The sequence below is a fragment of the Xenopus tropicalis genome, chromosome 2, assembly GCF_000004195.4.
Source record: "Xenopus tropicalis strain Nigerian chromosome 2, UCB_Xtro_10.0, whole genome shotgun sequence".
NCBI lineage: Eukaryota > Metazoa > Chordata > Amphibia > Anura > Pipidae > Xenopus > Xenopus tropicalis.
In genome coordinates, this window is record NC_030678.2 from 116760753 (window position 1) to 116780061 (window position 19309).

At 36.2% G+C, this 19309-nt stretch overlaps 1 long non-coding RNA gene across 1 annotated transcript; it reads left to right on the forward strand.

The window, feature by feature from the left end:
• Positions 1 to 1387: 1387 nt before the first annotated feature.
• LOC108645803 lies at positions 1388 to 12342 on the forward strand. Its single transcript, XR_004221162.1, has 3 exons — positions 1388 to 1474; positions 9575 to 9608; positions 12009 to 12342. It is a non-coding gene; the product is annotated as an uncharacterized LOC108645803 (long non-coding RNA).
• Positions 12343 to 19309: the final 6967 nt, after the last annotated feature.

Sequence of the window (19309 nt, forward strand, 5' to 3'; positions counted from 1 at the left end):
ATGTCCATTTGCCAGCAAATTGTACTGTATGAAAACAGTCTGAAAACTGTTGTTAAGTTTGAGTCTTAAGCTGCCATAGATTCCATGGAGCAACACCTTTAATACCTCTGCACTAATTTGTTTTACCATATCAAAATCCAAAATTATTAAGGTTTTGCTCTCTTAAGAAGTTAAGCCCCTACACCTGGGCCTTTTGGCTGTTAGGCACAACATATAGGTCTGTGCAGATGGCATGCCAGTCTCATCAGCTCAATCTATAAATGCTTATATTTTTATCTAAAGTAATATTAGGAATTTGCTGTTTTCTAAAAACAGCATCGGCCCGGGGGATATCTGTAGAAGCCCATCATCTCCATCTTCTTCAGCTTCTTCTATCTTGTCTTCCTTCTGGTTCGGGCAGGTGCATGTGCAGTAGAGTGAAATCCAAACCTGGATGCAAAAAGACAGTGATTTCACCTGCCCAGGCCTTCACAATAGCAAAGAGTAGAGGAAGAAGATCACAAAAGATGAGCTCCCACAGAAATACCCTGGACCAGTGCAGTTTTTCAAAAGGAGTACTCCCTGGTATCAGTTCAGCAATTATAATCACGGGGGGTGATTTCTTCTTTAAGTATGTGTATGTGTGTATATTGTGCTCATAATCATTTTATGACCAAATGTACTATCATTGCTAAAATGAGGCCTGGTCAGTATTTGATGCCCAATACGCCATTAACAAATATTTACTGGATTAATCTGTGTAACAGATTTCTTATTCACCAGCACTAATAACTTAAACTAATGGTATTGTTTATGTGCTCCACTTTACTTACTGAACATAAAGAACTATTACATTTAAATAAATACTGCAAGGTACAGGAAGAAAGATGAGTTTTTTGGTGATATTAGCTTTCCTTGAACTTCAGGCTCACAAAAGAGTAAAGCCTCAATAGTCCAAAAGATACTATAATGACCAATTTAATTTTAAAATGGAGTATAATACAAATGAAACTTTGTCCGAACATGCTAAATGATTAATTTTTGAATTCATTATATATGAAACCTAACATCAAAAACAGTGAGCTTCTTGTTACAAGTCACTAAATAGCAGCAAGGATAAGTGTCATCCATTTTCCATTATTTCTTGCTAGATTTGTCTGCCAGATGAGTGTACTTAAGTAAATAACACATACTATTTTAATAAGGCAGGTGCTCTGAATGTACACAGAAGGGCATTCCTATTATTACAATTAACAACAGAGGGTACAAAACACGATGGTGAATTAATTGAAAGCTTCAGTTTAATTCTACTGGTAACCTCCTCTTTAGGCCTCTTGGTTACCTTGGCAACATCAACATCATAGCAAGCACAAGGCAATATCAGCTGTTTCTCTTCCCATCATTCATAGAGAAGTCATTTTCAAACCTTGAGAATTTAATCTCCTTTGAACTGAAAAGCACTCTTTTTAAGAGAACTGCAGTCACTAAGACCACGGTATGAAAATGCTAAATTTGATTTTGGTTTTTAAAGATTTTTTTTAAATGCTTAGTTGAATCATTAATGAATAATAGCTTTATGAATTTTCATAGATTTCATATAGAATATTAATTAAATCATCTTAAAACAAAGGATATTGATGTAATTGCTTTTCTAAGAGCTTCTGGGTTCTTTAACCAAGTTGTAGAATTGTTGTTTCTTGCTGCAAAAATAAAGACAAAGCCATTTAAAGGTTTGTTAATATGCCGAGAAAATAGTTATTTTAGTAGGGACGCTGAACAACTAAGAATTATGCTGACTATTCTGAATGCAGTGTCTATTACTGTAATTAGGGGCTTAATTTATTAATGCAAGTGGTAGAGCACTAAAGTGCAAAGTAGCACCCATTAGGGTGAAGACACACTGAGCTACTAGTAGCAGCAACTTTTTCACAGCTACTGAGCTCCAAAAAATACCCTGCCATAGACAATACTGAGAATCACACATAGAGACAACTATCAGTAAAAGATCAGTATTGTCTGTTTTAGTAGCCGTGACAAGTAGTTGCTACTAGTAGCTCCGGGTGGCTTCACCCATTAGTGCTCATTCAGGCTTGCATCCAGCACTTCATACCATTCTAAAAATCCCTTAGTAGGCGGGAATATGGCAGATGTCTGTGTGCCTCCCCCAACCTGCCCATCGTGAATATAGTACTGCCAAAAGCTTACAATCTATATATTTCTATCTGATGGAATTGACCAGATATCATCTGTCAGGTTGGAAATTCCACGTGTGAGGACTGATAATGCAATCCTCTCCTGATGGTTTTCCATAGGTCACTATTGGGGTCTGACTGGATTGGCCTACTTTGGCCGTAACTTTAGTAGCCAAATTAGGTAAAGACATGTTGGTTTGCCACCTCACCTCAAGTGAGTTGATATATTTGCTTTCACCCAGCTTAGGAGGCATTGTCATGATTTCCTTTCTACAGGGGAAATAGTAATGTTTACTACTGTCCTCAAGAGCCCTTTGCAAGTAAAACTGCAGTTTTACCTTTAAGTATAGAGATTCATTATTAATCTAAGATTCTTTTTAAAAAAAATGTTCCTGAGGTCTCCCCAAAGTAGAGGGTTTAACCCAAATAAAAATAGTAATGGAGCCATTACCTAGGCATAACAAGCAATAGACATAGAGCTGGGATTAATAAATCTTGAATGAATAGTTTTTTAATAAAAATTTCATGGGCATAGGGAATGCTTTTTCTCTAAGCGCATGGTGAACTGTAGACTCAAGGGTACAACATAAAGGGTGCAGCACTTATATTAAAATCAGTGCATATCTGTTGTGCGTCACAACAATAGTATGGTATAATAGATGGTGTGTCCATAGTCCTGCCACATAATCCTCTACCCAATATTAATAATTCTAGCTCCCATGGCTATTAGAAGGAGCAGTGGGTATAGTATATTGATATTGCAATACCACACCCTCAATAATAAAGTTAGTAAACTTTATAGTATTAGTGCAAGTGTGTTTAATAGTCACAAGCAGAGAAAGACCATAGGTTAACAAGCAGGACCCCAGAGGTCTCACTTCCCTAGACACCAGGGATGCTAAAGTGCAAGTGTAGAAACCCCCAATAGTTAATCTGCATAACAGGTCACAAAAAGACTGTCATAATCAATTGCTAGTTCTTGATCCACTTAGACAGCCAACCTTTCGATTTGTGTTCTAAAACATAAAAACATAGTTTGAAAGTTAAACATATTTTTCAGAAATTTAGAAAAATGTAAGAGTATTGCACTCACAGTTTGATTACAATCACTTATCATTAAAAAAATCTCTTGTCCTATTCACAACTCTGGTGCTTATTGATGATGTCATGCCTAATATATTTCAGCACATCCCTCTCTTCTATCTAGGATAGTGATCCCCAACCAGTGGCTTGTGAGCAACATGTTGATCGTAATACCTTTGGATGTTGCTCCCAGCGGTCTCAAAGCAGGTGCTCATTTTTTAATTTCTGGTAAAGAGGCAAGTTTTGATTGCATAAAAAAAACTATGTAATTGGCAAACAGAGCCTCCTGTAGGCTGCTAGTCCACATAGTGACCACCAAATAGCAAATTATAGCTCTTATTGGCATCTCCAGGAACTTTTTCAAGTCTGTCTCCAAAACTTTTTTTTTTCGAATGTGGCTCATGGGTATAAAAGTTTGAGGATCTCTGATCTAGGACATGGATGTTGCATAGTAGACTATGTGCAATTTTACCATAGGAAATAACAGGTAAAGTGATAATTGCAAAAAAGTATATCCTTTTAAATGTATTGCACAGTAATAAATAGGATCCTAGGTGTAAAATTTATTTAAGAATAATGCTTCTTCAAAATAAAAATATAAAAAAGGCCATGTTACCATGCATATTTGAAAATCTTTAATGCTTGAAGGGGATCTATTGTGAAAATGAAAATGTAATATAAGCTTTATCTGACTGAAATGAGAAACTTTCTAAATTAAATCAGTTACCAAGTCTGTCCTGCTTCTGAAATAACAAAGTTACTCCTCACTCACCCCTCTCATAATCTGTCTCTTTTCATTCTCTCTTCATGCAGTAGGTGGAGTCAGGATTTGATTGACAGGTCTAATACATCCTTTGGGGTGGGCTGCACCCTTTGTTTAGAAGAGATATTCAAGCTCAATCTTTCAGAATTTTTGGCATAAATCTTGTTTCTATAGATGCAGGATTTGTGCAGAAGTCAGTTATTTGTTTGGTTATTTGAGCTGAGTTAGAACTACAGCACCTGTCAAAATCAAATTCTGATTGATCATTTCCGAAAATTTACAGAATTTTCAATTGATTATATATAGAAGGTTTCCATGAGACAAATCCTATATTACATTTTCATTTTTGCAATAGTTGAGCCTCAGTGTTTCTCTCATGTGATCTCATATACACTATATAAAAAATATAAATTATTTATTCCTGCTCTGTACTTACTATTATTAATTTGCCATGATTTTATTTCCAGGATTACTCTATCTGTGCTTGGTACAGCTATGATTGACTTCATGGTATTCCTATATACATGTATTCCTATGTACAAGCCAAGTGGGACTTTTGCTTTCTTACCAAAGTCTTAATTAATTACCAATGTACCAGTTACCAAAGTCTTAATTAATACAATGTACATTGAAATATTTAAAATGCTGCTTGGACAAGTATATGTATTTAATTGTAAGCCAATATATTCCAAATATCATCAAAATGGAATTTTTCACTAAAGATTTCACAGAATTTTTCATTTTATGAACATCTATTTTTTCCACAGACACTGTGAGCCATTGCTTCCCGAGTGGTACAAATTATTTTCTCTTCTGTGTTAAGAGCATCCTCTCCAGCTCCCAGCAGGTTTAAGGCACCGAGGATGCAAGGTCATTCCTACATCTCGATCTCAAACGGGAAAACATGCTGTGCTAGCCACCCAGGAGTTAAACCTAGTGCTTCTTTTTTAAAATAATTAATTAGGTTTCATTTTTTTCTGAGAGTGTGTGTGTTTGTGCTTGCATGTATGTGTATGTATGTGTGTGTGTGTATACTTCATTTCAGTACTTTAGAAAGTATGGGCAGATTATACTGTTCCTGTAATTCCTTTGAAGTAATACACAATATATTTGTTAGTTCAAAAATTCCAAATGTAATTATTTTCCCCAGCTCAGCAAGGTATTTGACTATCATGCTGTGCAGAACATTTATCTCTACTTATTAATAGACACTGAATACTTTCATGTTTTTAAGTTCTAAGCCTTCCAGGAGCATAGTGACAAATAAGATGGGTCATATATTTTGAATTATAATATGTTGGTGGTCACATTTTTTTTTGTTCGAATAAAGGAAACTGGTGCTATTTTTTCTTAGTTGCGCTCAACTGCACGTTGAACACGATATTTAGCTTTAAAATATGTGTAACTCTCTAATATATTAAGAAAAGCATTCTGCAATAAAATAATACTCATTAACTTTCAAATAGTCATCGAACAGCAATAGTAGGCATTAGGTAGGTCACAGAGTGTCCCAGTAACAATAAACTTTCCTGATAATATTAGGATCTTTAGCAAACAACATTTCTGGAAGTTGGAATATATCTCAAGTTTAGTATAGCAATTCATTTAAGTGAGAGAAAAAAACACAGATGAGTTTGTAATGTCTGGTGGTGTTAGGTATTAGGCAGGGAAAGAGCTGCAGTGGTCTAATATCGGTTGCTTTAGAATTTCTCTGTCCATAGTCTTATGGGTATATTTATTAACATTGGAGACAAAGCTCACCGGTGATATTGCTCACAGCAACCAATCAGAAATTAGATTTGAACAGTCAGAAAAGCAAAGATATGATTGGTTGCTATGGGCAACATCACCAGTGATCTTTGTCTCCAATATTAATAAATACACCCCTAATTAGAGAACCTGTTGTGTTGTGCCCTAAGGAGTACAATTTTGCAAGCCTTACAATACTTGTGTAAGCTTTTTAAAGTATCAGTTCTAGGCTGCAAAGAGTATGCTGTGTTTTGTTGTGAACTAAAGAAAGAAAGAAAATTGACTTCAAGGAGGCCATTTACTAACCGTCTGACTTTTTTTTTTTCCAATTTGGATTTTAGTGCAAAACGTACCAATATCTCGTAGAATCCAATGTCCCGTCCCTTCCCTGAAGTAAAAAAAATCTGAATTTTTATGACTTCTCTGTGACGAATGTATTCAATTTTTAAAAATAAAAAAAATGAGAAATGTTAGGCTTAGTAAATCTGCCCCAAGTGGCTGATTTATATTTCAATTTTTGCCACAAACCTTTTGCACAAAAACACAAAAATTCAAATTAGGGTTTTCAAAACTTGACTGTTGGATATGTATTAAGCGCAAAATGTTTTTAAAAAAACTTGCAGCATCCATGTAGAAGTCACAGCATTCATGTAGAAGTCAATGGGAGTCGTCCTAGGCAAACTTTAAGTTATTTTTTAAGATTTTTTATTAATTTTTTGTTATTGTAGACCTATTGAAAATGATGAGTAAAATACAAATTTGATTTCATGGTTTTGTTTAAGCTTTTTAAATTTACATTTTTTTATACAGTAAGTATTTACCAGTAGGTCCTTCCAACGGACATGAGGGCACCCACTCCGTTTAGAAGAAGGGAGGTTCCATTTAAACATTCGGAAAGGATTTTTTACAGTGAGAGCTGTGAGGTTCTGGAATTCCCTCCCCGAATCAGTCGTGCTGGCTGATACATTATATAACTTTAAGAAGGGGCTGGATGGATTCTTAGCAAGTGAGGGAATACAGGGTTATGGGAGATAGCTCTCAGTACAAGTGAGGGAATACAGGGTTATGGGAGATAGCTCTCAGTACAAGTGAGGGAATACAGGGTTATGGAAGATAGCTCTTAGTACAAGTTGATCCAGGGACTGGTCCGATTGCCATCTTGGAGTCAGGAAGGAATTTTTTCCCCTCTGTTTCAAATTAGAGAGGCTTCAGATGGGGTTTTTTGCCTTCCTCTGGATCAACTAGTAGTTAGGCAGGTTATATATAGGCATTATGGTTGAACTTGATGGACGTATGTCTTTTTTCAACCCAACTTACTATGTTACTATGTAAGTAAGCAAACATTTACGTTTTGTAAAATTACTCGTTTATTTAAATTTGAATTTTGATCATTTTTGTCCTTCTAGCATTAGCTTACTCTTTTTCATTTGTATCTTCCATATATCATAGTGTCTGAGGTCAGTAACATATTCAGCTACATGATTGCTTCATGAACGTGCACTAAGGGACACAGGGAATTTTGTGCCCCTTAGTGCCAGCACCTTCTTTAGGGTCAAGGGACACATGCACTTTATACCCCCCCCCCAACTGAACATGAGTTAAATAATGGGCACCATATCTACTTTTTTAGTTGTAAAACTGAAGAGTTTTTAAATAAATGTCTATAACCCATTCATCTGACATCCACAATAGCACAAATTCAAACTGTTCTAAACTAAACTGAAGACAGTTAACTTTTAGTATGTCATAATATTATCCATGGTTTTCATGTATTTTTTGTATTTTGGTTCTTAAATTATTTGCCTTCTTCTTCTGCCTCTTTCCAGTTTGCAAATTGGGGTAAGGCTCTCTCCTGTTCATTTTCCATTCTCTCATTCAAGCCACTGCCTGGTTGCTAGGGTAAATCAAACATACCAATCAAACTGCTGGTGCAAAGCCAACCTGAAAAGCAGCTAAACAAAAACCTGAACACTTCAAAAGCCGCAAAAAAAAAATAAAGAAATATTGCAATTGCAGAATATCCCTGTCTACATTATACTAGATTAATGTGAAGATGAACTACCCCTTTATAGGCAATGGCAATTCATTCTAATTTCATTAAAAAGCAAATAAAAATAGGCAATGTCATAACCCTGGAGATTATCGTTTCTTTTGCCATATCCGTGCTGCGCAGGCTCAGTCTGAACCCTGGAACTACCACCTTTTTTGGAGGTGTACACTTTCAGCACCATTGTATCTGATTGTATAAATTTTGATGCATCTCCCCACAATTCTGTGGTGTTTGTGTCAAAAATATTCTTAATAGGTAAGTAGTACTCAATTAGGAACAGTACTCTATGTTATTTTTTATTGTGTTAATTGAACAACATAAACTTTACAAAAACTAAACAAAGTTATCAAACTTATCAAATTGTTTCCTTCATTCTTTCTAAATCCATAATCACAGCAACTGATGGACACTATTTAAATTGGCATCAAGGCAAGCTTTATATTGTCTCTAAGAGGCAGATTTATAAAAATGTGAGTTTAGAGATTAATACATAACTCTGTTCATTCCTATGGGATTTTTTGAAGTCTATTTATTAAATTCTGAGTTCTAACTTTCACCCAATAATAAATTATTAAGCTCTAAACTCACATTTTGATGAATCTGCCCCTAAATCTTGTTTATGTGCCAGTTAGGAGGACCAAATAAAAACAGACTATGAGACGTTATAAAGAGATCCCAGCTAAGATATAATGAATTCATATTGGAGGGAAAACAATCCTGTTGGGTTTATTTAATGTTTAAATATTTATTTGTACATAAATTATGGAGATCCGAATTACAGAAAGACCCATTATCTGGAAGACCCCAGGTCTGCAGCATTCTGCATAACAGGTCCCACATCTGCAATATTGTTTTTAAAATCTAAGATTTGTACACAGATATTGTACATGATTATTGGATAATTCTCTCTCCAGAACTAGCAATAATGGTTACATGATTTCATAATATAACGGTTGAGGATGGTTGATTTGATCCTTATATTTATAAAACCATACATTTTATTACAACTTGTGTCCATATCTACTAGGGGTTTCTAAATATGTCCCTTTGGACGTGTTTCTGTTTTGTTTTTGCTTAAAAGGTTATTGCAAATGTATTAAAAAGGTTAATAAATGTTTAATGGGTTTTAATTGAACAATGCATTGAGCTGCAAGTAGAAAGCATATAGAACTCTCTGCTGGTGATGATCAATGTAACAATTCCTAGACGAATTCCACAACTCACATCCTCAATTCATTGTGCATTGGTCTTTAGCTGGCTGATTTGTACTGTTGTATCGCTTATTGTGTAGTCCAAAGAGGTGTAAGTGGATTGTATTATGTCACAATATCAGTGATGTATGTTGCAACAATAAACATTACCTTTGTGAGATGTACATTATACTGAAGTGTAGGGTAATAGAATGGAATTCTTAATAAATTTAAGCCACTTAGATGCATTTATAACAAGTGTAAGAAATGGGTTCCTTTATAGAAAGTATCCACTCTCATCTGGAATAGTAAGTATGTTTACATACATTTCTTATACATCATTCTTATAAAAATGGAAACTTTGCTATGAAAAAATTTAAATGATTTTATTACAATGGAAAATAAATCATAAGGGAAAGAATATGAACCTTTCTCAAAGGAATTATTGACCATGAATGTCAACATTTATTTTGTTCAACCCCACTGCACACTGGGAAAGGAACAGAGATGCAGACGTTTGGTGTATAGAACTTTTTCCATTATTAAACATTTTCTTTCTATTTTGCAGGTGACGGAAGAGCCCATTTTACTTCTGGCACATAGTAAGTAAAGACACTTTATAAAGTTGTGTAAAAAAAATTCCACGGGATGTAAAAAATGATGTAAGGTGTGAATTTCTCCTTACATGTAATTGCTTAGATCATGCATTGAAAAGCATTTATTAAAGTATTAAAAGCATTTTTAAAGGTGGCTACTTTCTTTTACATTGCCTGAATGCCATAATACTGACAGCAATAAAATACCAGCATAAGAAGTGCTAATTTGGCCACGCAAGCTCTAATAAGAACACGTATTGTTGATTTCTGCCTTTTAGGCTAGAGGTCTGGGAAAAGCACTGCATTGTGCGTTAAATAGCAATTCACATCCAAATACTGCACTTTCCACTATGTACTGCATTTGTAAATAAGACTTGGGGGCACATTTACTTACTCACAAATGGGCCGAATGCGTCCGATTGCGTTTTTTTCGTAATGATCGGTATTTGGCGATTTTTCGGAAAATTGTCGCGACTTTTTCGTTGCCATTCCGAATGTTGCGCAAAATCTGGCGATTTTTTCGTAGCGTTACTACTTGCGCGAAAAGTCGCAACTTTTTCGTAGCCTTCGCGCCGAGTATGAAGGATTCGGATTCATTCAAGCTTCAGTATGGTGACTTTTCTTGGGCCAGGTTGGAGCTGCAGGGTGCCATTGAGTCCTATGAGAGGCTTCCAAAATCATGCTAAGTCTGAAAACTCGCGTTTTTTTGCACAAATTGTATTGGTAACGGAAAAGTCGCAACAATTTCCGAAAAGTCATAAAGGTGCCGAAAAAATCGCAAAAAATACGAAAAAGTCGCAAAATGTTCGTTTTCCAATCGGAATTTTTCCAATTCGGATTCGGATTCGTGGGTTAGTAAATGTGCCCCTTAGTATGCAGTAGCTCAAAAGTGCTAGAATCTAGAACTTGTATTTATCTGACCACCTCATTCTATATTCCCACTTGCTTTGTGCATGATACACAACACACACAGTCAATAAGGAAGCCCTGTAATTAACAACTGCCATGACCTGCCATTAATTACAGGACTCCCTTTGCCCGTGCACCTATAGGATATATTCCCAAGCCCCCCTTTGACAGAATAACTTCAGATTCTCCCATCCTAAACTCTGTATACTCTGTATTAGACTCTGTATTAGAAGGCAAAGATTTGGGACATTTTACATGATCATTTACTGAAACTACAGTAAAAGTCACAATGTAAACTTTTAAGCACAGAGACAGGGAAGTTAAGTAATTATTTTTTACTACTATAAAATATTTGAAAAGTGCATACATTTTACATACTAGTACAACAATAGTGCTTTTACAATAGTATTACAGATATATAGAACCAATACAAGGCATGAAATGGTCTGTAAAGCATTGTTTTAGTGGAGGGAAACAAGGTAGGGACACTGGGGTATGCTCCAAGAGGCAGACTCTAAAAGATGAATGAGAATAGAGAGCAGAGTTGCCAGTCTGGCTCTTCCTTGTGTGTGTAAAGGGCCTAAGAGAGCCGAGGGGCCAGTTATGCCTGAGACTGAGTAAGAACCAAGGGTCCTGTGAGAGTGAAGACTGTGCCTGGAGAATTGCCATGTTTGGGAAAGTGCTGGCAGTAAAGACAACTTGGAATTAAGCCTTATAGTTTGGCTAATTGAGAGAGAGAGAGAAGTTGGTGAAATAAAGTTTGCAGTCTAACCCCAACATCAAAATAGTACCAATATTTAACTGTGTCACTGATTTTGTGCTTTGGCTCAAACATCCAGTGTTATATGTTCCTCAGTGGTTTCCTTACTAAGGCTTGCTTTCATTTTTTTTACCCCAGCAAATTCTTGCAATATTAATAGGACATGCATACCCCTAGGGGCTGATTTACTTACCCACGAACGGGTCGAATGGAGTCCGATTGCGTTTTTTTCGTAATGATCGGTACTTTGCGATTTTTTCGTATGTCTTGCGATTTTTTCGGATTCTTTACGAATTTTTCGGATCCAATACGATTTTTGCGTAAAAACGCGAGTTTTCCTATCCATTACGAAAGTTGCGTAAAAAGTTGCGCATTTTGCGTAGCGTTAAAACTTACGCGAAAAATGCGCAACTTTTCGCGTAAGTTTTAACGCTACGCAAAATGCGCAACTTTTTACGCAACTTTCGTAATGGATACGAAAAACTCACGTTTTTACGCAAAAATCGTATTGGATCCGAAAAATTCGTACAGAATCCGAAAAAATCGCAAAACATACGAAAAAGTCGCAAAATGTTTGTTTTCAAGTCGGAACTTTTCCAATTCGGGTCGGATTCGTGGGTTAGTAAATCAGCCCCTTAGTATCTGTTACAGATGTTGAAAAATGTAATTTTAGTCCATCAATACTATTTCAGAAGCAGCTTTTAACAAAAGAACAACTTTTATATTCTACTTCTTAGATATCCTGGTAGCAGCGTGAGGACTGTGGGATGATAAGATGATAGACTGTTATAACAAATGGAAGCACACAGGAGCAGCTGATGTGTCGGTAATACTACTCATACCTCAATGTACACTACCGAAAGCAAAGAGAATGTACAAATATATCAGCACCATCTGGCATACCCTGTTTTTCACTTAAAGTGAATAATTTTAGCTGTGAAATTATTGGATTTGTAATCCCAAAACAAACTTAACCCTGCATGATACATCTTTGGAGTCTAATATAAAAAAGGTCTTTAAAAGGAGAAGGAAAGGCATTTTTGCATTTTACTGCCAATAGATTAGCCACAATAGTGCCACCTAGAACGCTATATTTATTCTGCAGAAAGCATTACCTGAGTAAACAGCCCTAGAAGCTCCCTGCATTTGCTAAAGATTGCAGCTGCCATTTAGCTTGGTCTCAATAGCTTCCGTGCTCAATAAATAGCTTCCTTTAGGGCACAGACTCATGAGAGCAGGAATCTGATACGGAAGAACTTGTGTACACAAAAGAAGACAAAAAATCCTGTGTTTCTTTTGATACAGGACTCAGTGCAGCTTTTTTATGAGTGTGTATGGTTTTATTTACATAGACATTTCTGATAAACCTTACTTAGTTTTTACCTTTCCTTTTCCTTTAAGCTTTAGAGCGAGCCATAGAGCCGGAACTTTACCCTTGTTGAAAAATGCATAGGATAAATGTAAAAAGAAAACAAGAAAATAGTCCTTACTAAGTAAAAACAATTTAGGTTGTAAAATATATATCTGCTTAAAAAGTATTTGATTTAAATGCAAGTTCTTTTGAAATGTGATCTATTAATAAAGATCAGCCCAATGCTGTTATAAATTAGGCGTCTTTAAGAAGAAGAACACCCCAGGAAAGAATACATCTATTTAATGCAATTTACATAGGGAAAGAGAAATAGCATGGCTAATAGGACATGGCTGCATACATACATACAGGGGCAGATTTATTAAAATATGAGATTAGAGCTCACCCCTAAAAAAATTAACTCACTTTTTATTTATTCCTATGGGATTTTTAGTAGTAAATTTATCAAATGGTTAATGCTAACTTTGACCCATTGATAAATACACATAAAAATCCCATGAATTAAATGGATAAATAGAGATTGGGTGAATTGTTCTTTGGGGAGCTCTAATTTCACCCTTTGAGAAATCTGCCCCTAAGCATGCACTATGAAGACCTGTGTTTGTGGCTTTGAGTATCAATACATAATTGTATTTCCTAACCCTAATAATGACTTATTCGGTTTTTCTCATGGATTTTTTGAGTTACAATATAAAAAAGACCCAGAGATTATAAACATGAAAATCAAAATACCACTTCTGTAACACAATTAAAAGTAATCTATTTGGCTGACAGAATAACAGAAGGGTAACTAAAAAAAACAATACATTAGCCAGTATCAGATATATGCAACTTCAGATACGAATTAACGTGGTGAGGGAGGGAGACAGTGTTATTTGAAGGGGTTAAAGAGCCTGTTATATTGTTGTGATTCGTGTTGATTGAGAGTATCTTTTCATAGACTTATTTATTTTTCAAAGCATTCTTGGAAGATATTGATTGATTCTATTATATGGGTTGTAAATGTATCTCTAAGATCTTCATTTAACCTTGAGGAAATAGGTTAGAACAGAGATAACAAATACAAGATTGAACTAACATAATTGCTCTGAGCTTTTTAAAAACCTTTTTGAAAAGAGAAAAGGTTCACTAAAATTCATGGCCATTTTTTTCTGAAAGAAATACAAGGTAGGAGCTATCGTCTGCAGCAGAAGAGACACGGAAAAATGTTAAAAAGCCATGCAAAACTTATTGGAGCGGTTTAGCATTCTACATTGTCTATATCATGGCGCTTCCCAATCTGGCACAATGAACCATGAATAATCCTATCATTTATTAATTACTTTCTGTAGCCTAGTCAAGAAGAATCCTGCAGTGTGAAGCAGCAGATCATGAATGAATGGTTCATTGAAAGCAACTCCTTTTGCCAAGTAGTTGTAAATTATGGTTGTGATAATTACCCACTTTAACCTTTAAATGCTTTGGAAAGCAAGATGGATGTTTTATTATGACACCTTTGACCTCCAACATACAGCACAACAATCAGTTTAGTCATGTCACCATAAAGAACCCTGCTTTACACTTTCTTATTCCATTTTAAACATTTGCATATTAAAATGTAATGTTTCTACTATTCATCACTACATGATGTTTCTGACTCTATAGCCGACAGTTTTAACAAATCAAAACAACCTCTTTATCCTGTCATCAGCTTCAGAAAAAAGTTGCTAGTCATGCCAAGAGCACAATAAAGGAGACCAAAGAGTTTGGTTCATATTGGAGTACGGTAGCTGTCTAAAACTTGGAAGGATCAGATGACTTACTTGTGAGCAATGAATCGAACATCCAAGGCAAACAGCTAAGAGAAATTACATTTGATTAAAAGACAATTATAGCAATGTTAAAAAGTCTAAGGTTTGCCAGGTCTTGACACCCATCAACCAATCAAATGTTTGTTTTTTAAACAGCTGGCTAGTAAATGCTACCTGCTGATTGGTTGCTATGGGCAGCTAGAGACCATAGCAAGTTAGTATCTTTTATTACATAACTGCCAGTACATATTAATATAGAATTTAGAGGTCTATTTTTTTATATTACAGATTAAAGATGTTGTTCATTTAATCTGCATGTAATACTGTTAAATACCATGACTGCACTTTTTATATTTTTTTTTATTATGTAAAATAAAATGACATGCAAAGGAAAACTAAACACTAATCTGCCTATAGGTTGCAAAGGTGAATAAATAACTCTACAAACAAAAGCAATTTACTGTTATACTGTATATGCAAGACAATGGGATTTAGATTATCACAGAAGAAAAAGTTGTGGAACTTAATATATTCCATGTGAGCAAGTTTACTATAGTTTGTGTTATTATTTTAATTAAAACAATACATCAGGGCAAGGACCACATCAAGGAGCCAATGCAGTCATCGCTCTGATGAGATTTGTAAAGCTATCTTGTCAATATTTTTCCTATTTTTAGCCTGGAAGGCCCATTGGAGTACCCCATACAAGGGCAAGTAAGCTTCCAACTCAGACTGAAGGAGCTGAATAGACAGCTAAAACCTACCCATATATGAGCACCTTTAGCTCTTTCCACTATATGTACATAGAATATTCATGATAACTTATGCAGTAAACTAGATAAGCAATAACAGCAAAATAAATCTGTACTAATAGCACACTCTTAATAAATGCAATACGGATGAACTTCACAGGAGAATGTGATACTTATAACACCTAAGCTAGAAGACTCCACAGCTCAAGCTCATAAGCAATAGCATTATATGGCAATGTTCAAGAGAAAGCTTAAAATACTATCACAGAAAATTAAGCTAGAAAAACCAATGGAAGTGGAACGGCTGTGCGACCTATCAGGTTATTGTTCTTTTTTCCTTTTATTCTTTATTATTATGATTGTATTTTCTTATTGAATGTAACTATTTCCCCACCCTAACCACATGTGACGACATAACAGAACTCCGATAGTAACTGTGCCAAAATAGTAGAATACTACATTAAAAACTTCAACTCAGCGGACTCAATATGACGATTTTGGTTCCCATTAGAACTACTTACATCAGCGACTGGAAGGAGTCAGCATTTAACAGGGACATACAGCTCATGGCATAGCTACCAATAACATAATAGGCACCCAGAGAGGACTATCTGGGGTCTGAATGGATGTACTTCGTCACACGTGTTCTCTCTCTTTATCCCCCCCTTTTTTTTTCTTATGTGATATAAAAGTGAAAAAATGTCTATGCTTATAAATAAAGAATATACAAAAAAAAAAAAAATACTATCACAGAGCAGCTATGCCCAACAGCTAATGAGGATAATCATGGTCCCTTGCAACCCTTAGAGACAATTTAAAAAAGGTATGTTTACAGTCTACATTTTATTCGACCTCTCAACTGGAAAGTTCAGCACTAAGCACAAACCACCTTTTCTTGCATAACTAGATTGCAGCAGGTACAGCCCAAATCCATCACAGTATCATAAACCAACACTTATCTACCTAAAGGTACAATGTGCAACATTTGAAACACTATATAATATGGGGGGAATTCACAAGGGGAAGGTGGAGAGCCCTTTTTGGAGTAAAAGTGGTGGTAAAACTGCTGTAAATATTCAGACAGAAATCCACCTAAATTCTGACTTAACTGCCACTGTTCAGTTATTGGTGAAAGAAAGACAGTATACAGTTTTGTGATTTTTTTTTTTTTAAATGTCATTTAAACGACATTTTAACAACAACTTTCCAACATTTTCAAAATGGAGTAAAGCTCAGTGTAACTCAATTCTAAGCTTTTCTGTTTTGCTTTGTTTCACCCAGTCTTCAATTCACGCCTCTTGCAGGGGCATCATTGGGGCTCATTAGCATATTAACAGGTATTGGCAGCCTATTGTCTCTCTAGAACAATAGGTGCAGAAAAGCCTCATAAACATGTTTATAAACAAGTAAAACAAAGAAGTGTAATTTATACAATCATGTTTATCAAAAGTTTTTACCTCCCATTTGCATTATTATGCTAATTTTGCCCCAACTTATCTGTGACTCCATAGCAGAACTCTAGAGCTGCCCCCATAGCAGAACTATAAAGCTGCTTGACAGCATTGACCCCACCTTTAGCTGTGTCACTTCTGTTTCCAGCAGCAACATTGGTGATCAGCAAGCAGTACATGAACACTGGGGTCCAAACTGGTATTGGGGTACTGTGAATTCAAGGTTGGACTGGTCCAACAGGGCACTAGGGAAAAACCTGGTGGGCTCTGGTCTTGTTGGGCCCATTTAATAGAGCTAAAGACTAATTTATAAAAAATTGTCAGCAAATTGTCATCTAAAAGACAAAATCTGAAAACTGTGTGTTTAAAGGACAAACTCACAAAACTGGAGATGGAAGTTTGTAAATAAGAAGGGAAATACAGCAATCTATATCCACTTTTACTTTGTCACAATGTCAGCACTTTTGTGCATTCCCCCAATGTTATAAATGTTATATCTCCTCAAAGGATTTCTACAGATATCTGCAAACCTGTCTGAGTGGTAATCGTGGGACTCTAGGTAAATCCTGAAAGTTGGTGGCACTCACTGTTACGAACTTGTGCTTAAAATAGTACCAGCAATGACAACTAGAAAGGGAAGTTTGAGAACAAACTTCATGTTGGGTTGGAAAACATGAAGCCACTGAATGGGCTCTGCCCACTTTCTCTAACCTTGGAGCACAGTTATATAGTAAAAACCACTGTGCAAAGTCTGGGGACCGTGGTTTTAATAGTGTCAGCAACTTAAATTTCCCCACTAAAAGTCAACGGAACTGCAGTTACCCAGTGACTAACTCTGCAAAGTTTAGGGACCCTAGGATTAATAGTTAAAGAACAGCAGCAGTTAAAATTTAAACCAGTAAAAGTCAATAGGTAAATTGTGATTGGTGGGTGTGCCCACTTTTTCTAACCTTGAGACCCAGTGACAAACAGTGGGCACCCTGGCATAAATAGTGTGAGAATGACAGCATTTTAAATTTAAACCAATAAAATTCAATGGATGAAATCTGATTGGCTGTTAGAGGCCCAACCCACTTTTCCTATTTTTGAACTGCAGTCCCCCAGTGACCAACTTTGCAAATTTTGGGGACTCAGGAATAAAAATTGTGGGACTGACAGCATTTTACACTTCACCATTGAAAGTAAATAGGTGAAATGTTATCGGCTGTTGGTGGCTCCACCCACTTTTTTCTAACTTTGAACGGCAAATACCCAGTGACTAACTCTGGAAACTTTAACAACCCTGGAATTAAAATTTAAATAATGGCAACAGTTTAAATATAAACCAATGAAATTTAATGGGTGGAAATGGATTGGCTGTTCGGGGCTCTGCCCACTTGTCTAACCCTGAATATGTAGTCAGCCAGTGACTGACTGTGCAAAGTTTGGGAACCCTGACATAAATAGTGTGAGAAAAGCAGCATTTTAAATTTAAACCAAAAAAATTCAATAGGTGAAGTCTGATTGGCTGTTGGTGGCTCCACCCACTTTTTAAAACCTAAAAATGCAGTCCCCTAGTGACCCTGGTGTTAATGAGTTGTGAGAATGGCAGCAGGTTGAATTTCCCCATTGAAAATCAATAGTTAAAATCTGATTGGCTGTTGGTGGCTCCACCCACTTTTTCTAACTCTGAACCGCAGTTACCAGGTGACTAGCTCTGCAAAGACCTTAGTATTAATATTTAAAGAATGGCAGCAGTTTAAATTTAAACATATGACGTCTATAGGTGAAATCTGATTGGTTGTTGTTGGCCCCACCCACTCTTCTAAACTTGGAACATAGTCACCCAGTAACAAACTGTGCAAAGTTTGGGGACCCTGACATTAAACACGTGAGAATGGCAGCAGTTAAAATTCCCCCACTGAAAACAATGAAAGAAATGTGATTGGCTTTTGGCAGCCCCGTCCACTCTTTCTAACCTTGAGTACCAAGTCACGCAGTGACTGACTGTGCAAAGTTTGCGAACCCTGGCATCAAACTAATAAAATTCAATAGGTGAAATCTGATTGGCTGTTGGTGGCCAGCCCACTTTTTCAAAGCTAAAACTGCAGTCCTCTAGTGACCAACTGTGAAAAGTTGGTCACTGGTCACTGGTGTTAATTCTGTCAGAATGGCAGCAGATTGAATATCCCCATTGAAAGTCAATAGGTAAACTCTGATTGGCTGTTGGTGGCTCCGCCCACTTTTTCATACCTTGAACCACAGTTACCTGGTGCCTAACCCTGCAAAGTCTGGGGACCCTGGCGTTATTACTCTGAGAATGGCAGCAGGTTGGATTTCCACCAAGTCAATAGGTAAAATCTGATTGGCTGTTCACAGCTCCTCCCACTTTTGGGCATCCAACAATCATCATATTTTCATTCAGGCTGACCCCATAACTATGTGATTCAAGTTTGGGGAGTGTAGCCTCAAAGCTGTAAGATTGGCAGCAGTTTAAATTTTCCCATAAAAGTCAATGGGTAAAATTTGATTGGCTGTTGTTGGCCCCTCCTACTTTGCAGTTTTTTTTTAAAAAAAACTTGAATGCGTAGTCACCCAGTGACTGACTGTGCAAAGTTTGGAAACTCTGGCATCAAACCAATAAAAATCAATAGGTGAAATTTGATTGGTTGTTGGTGGCTCCGCCCACTTTTC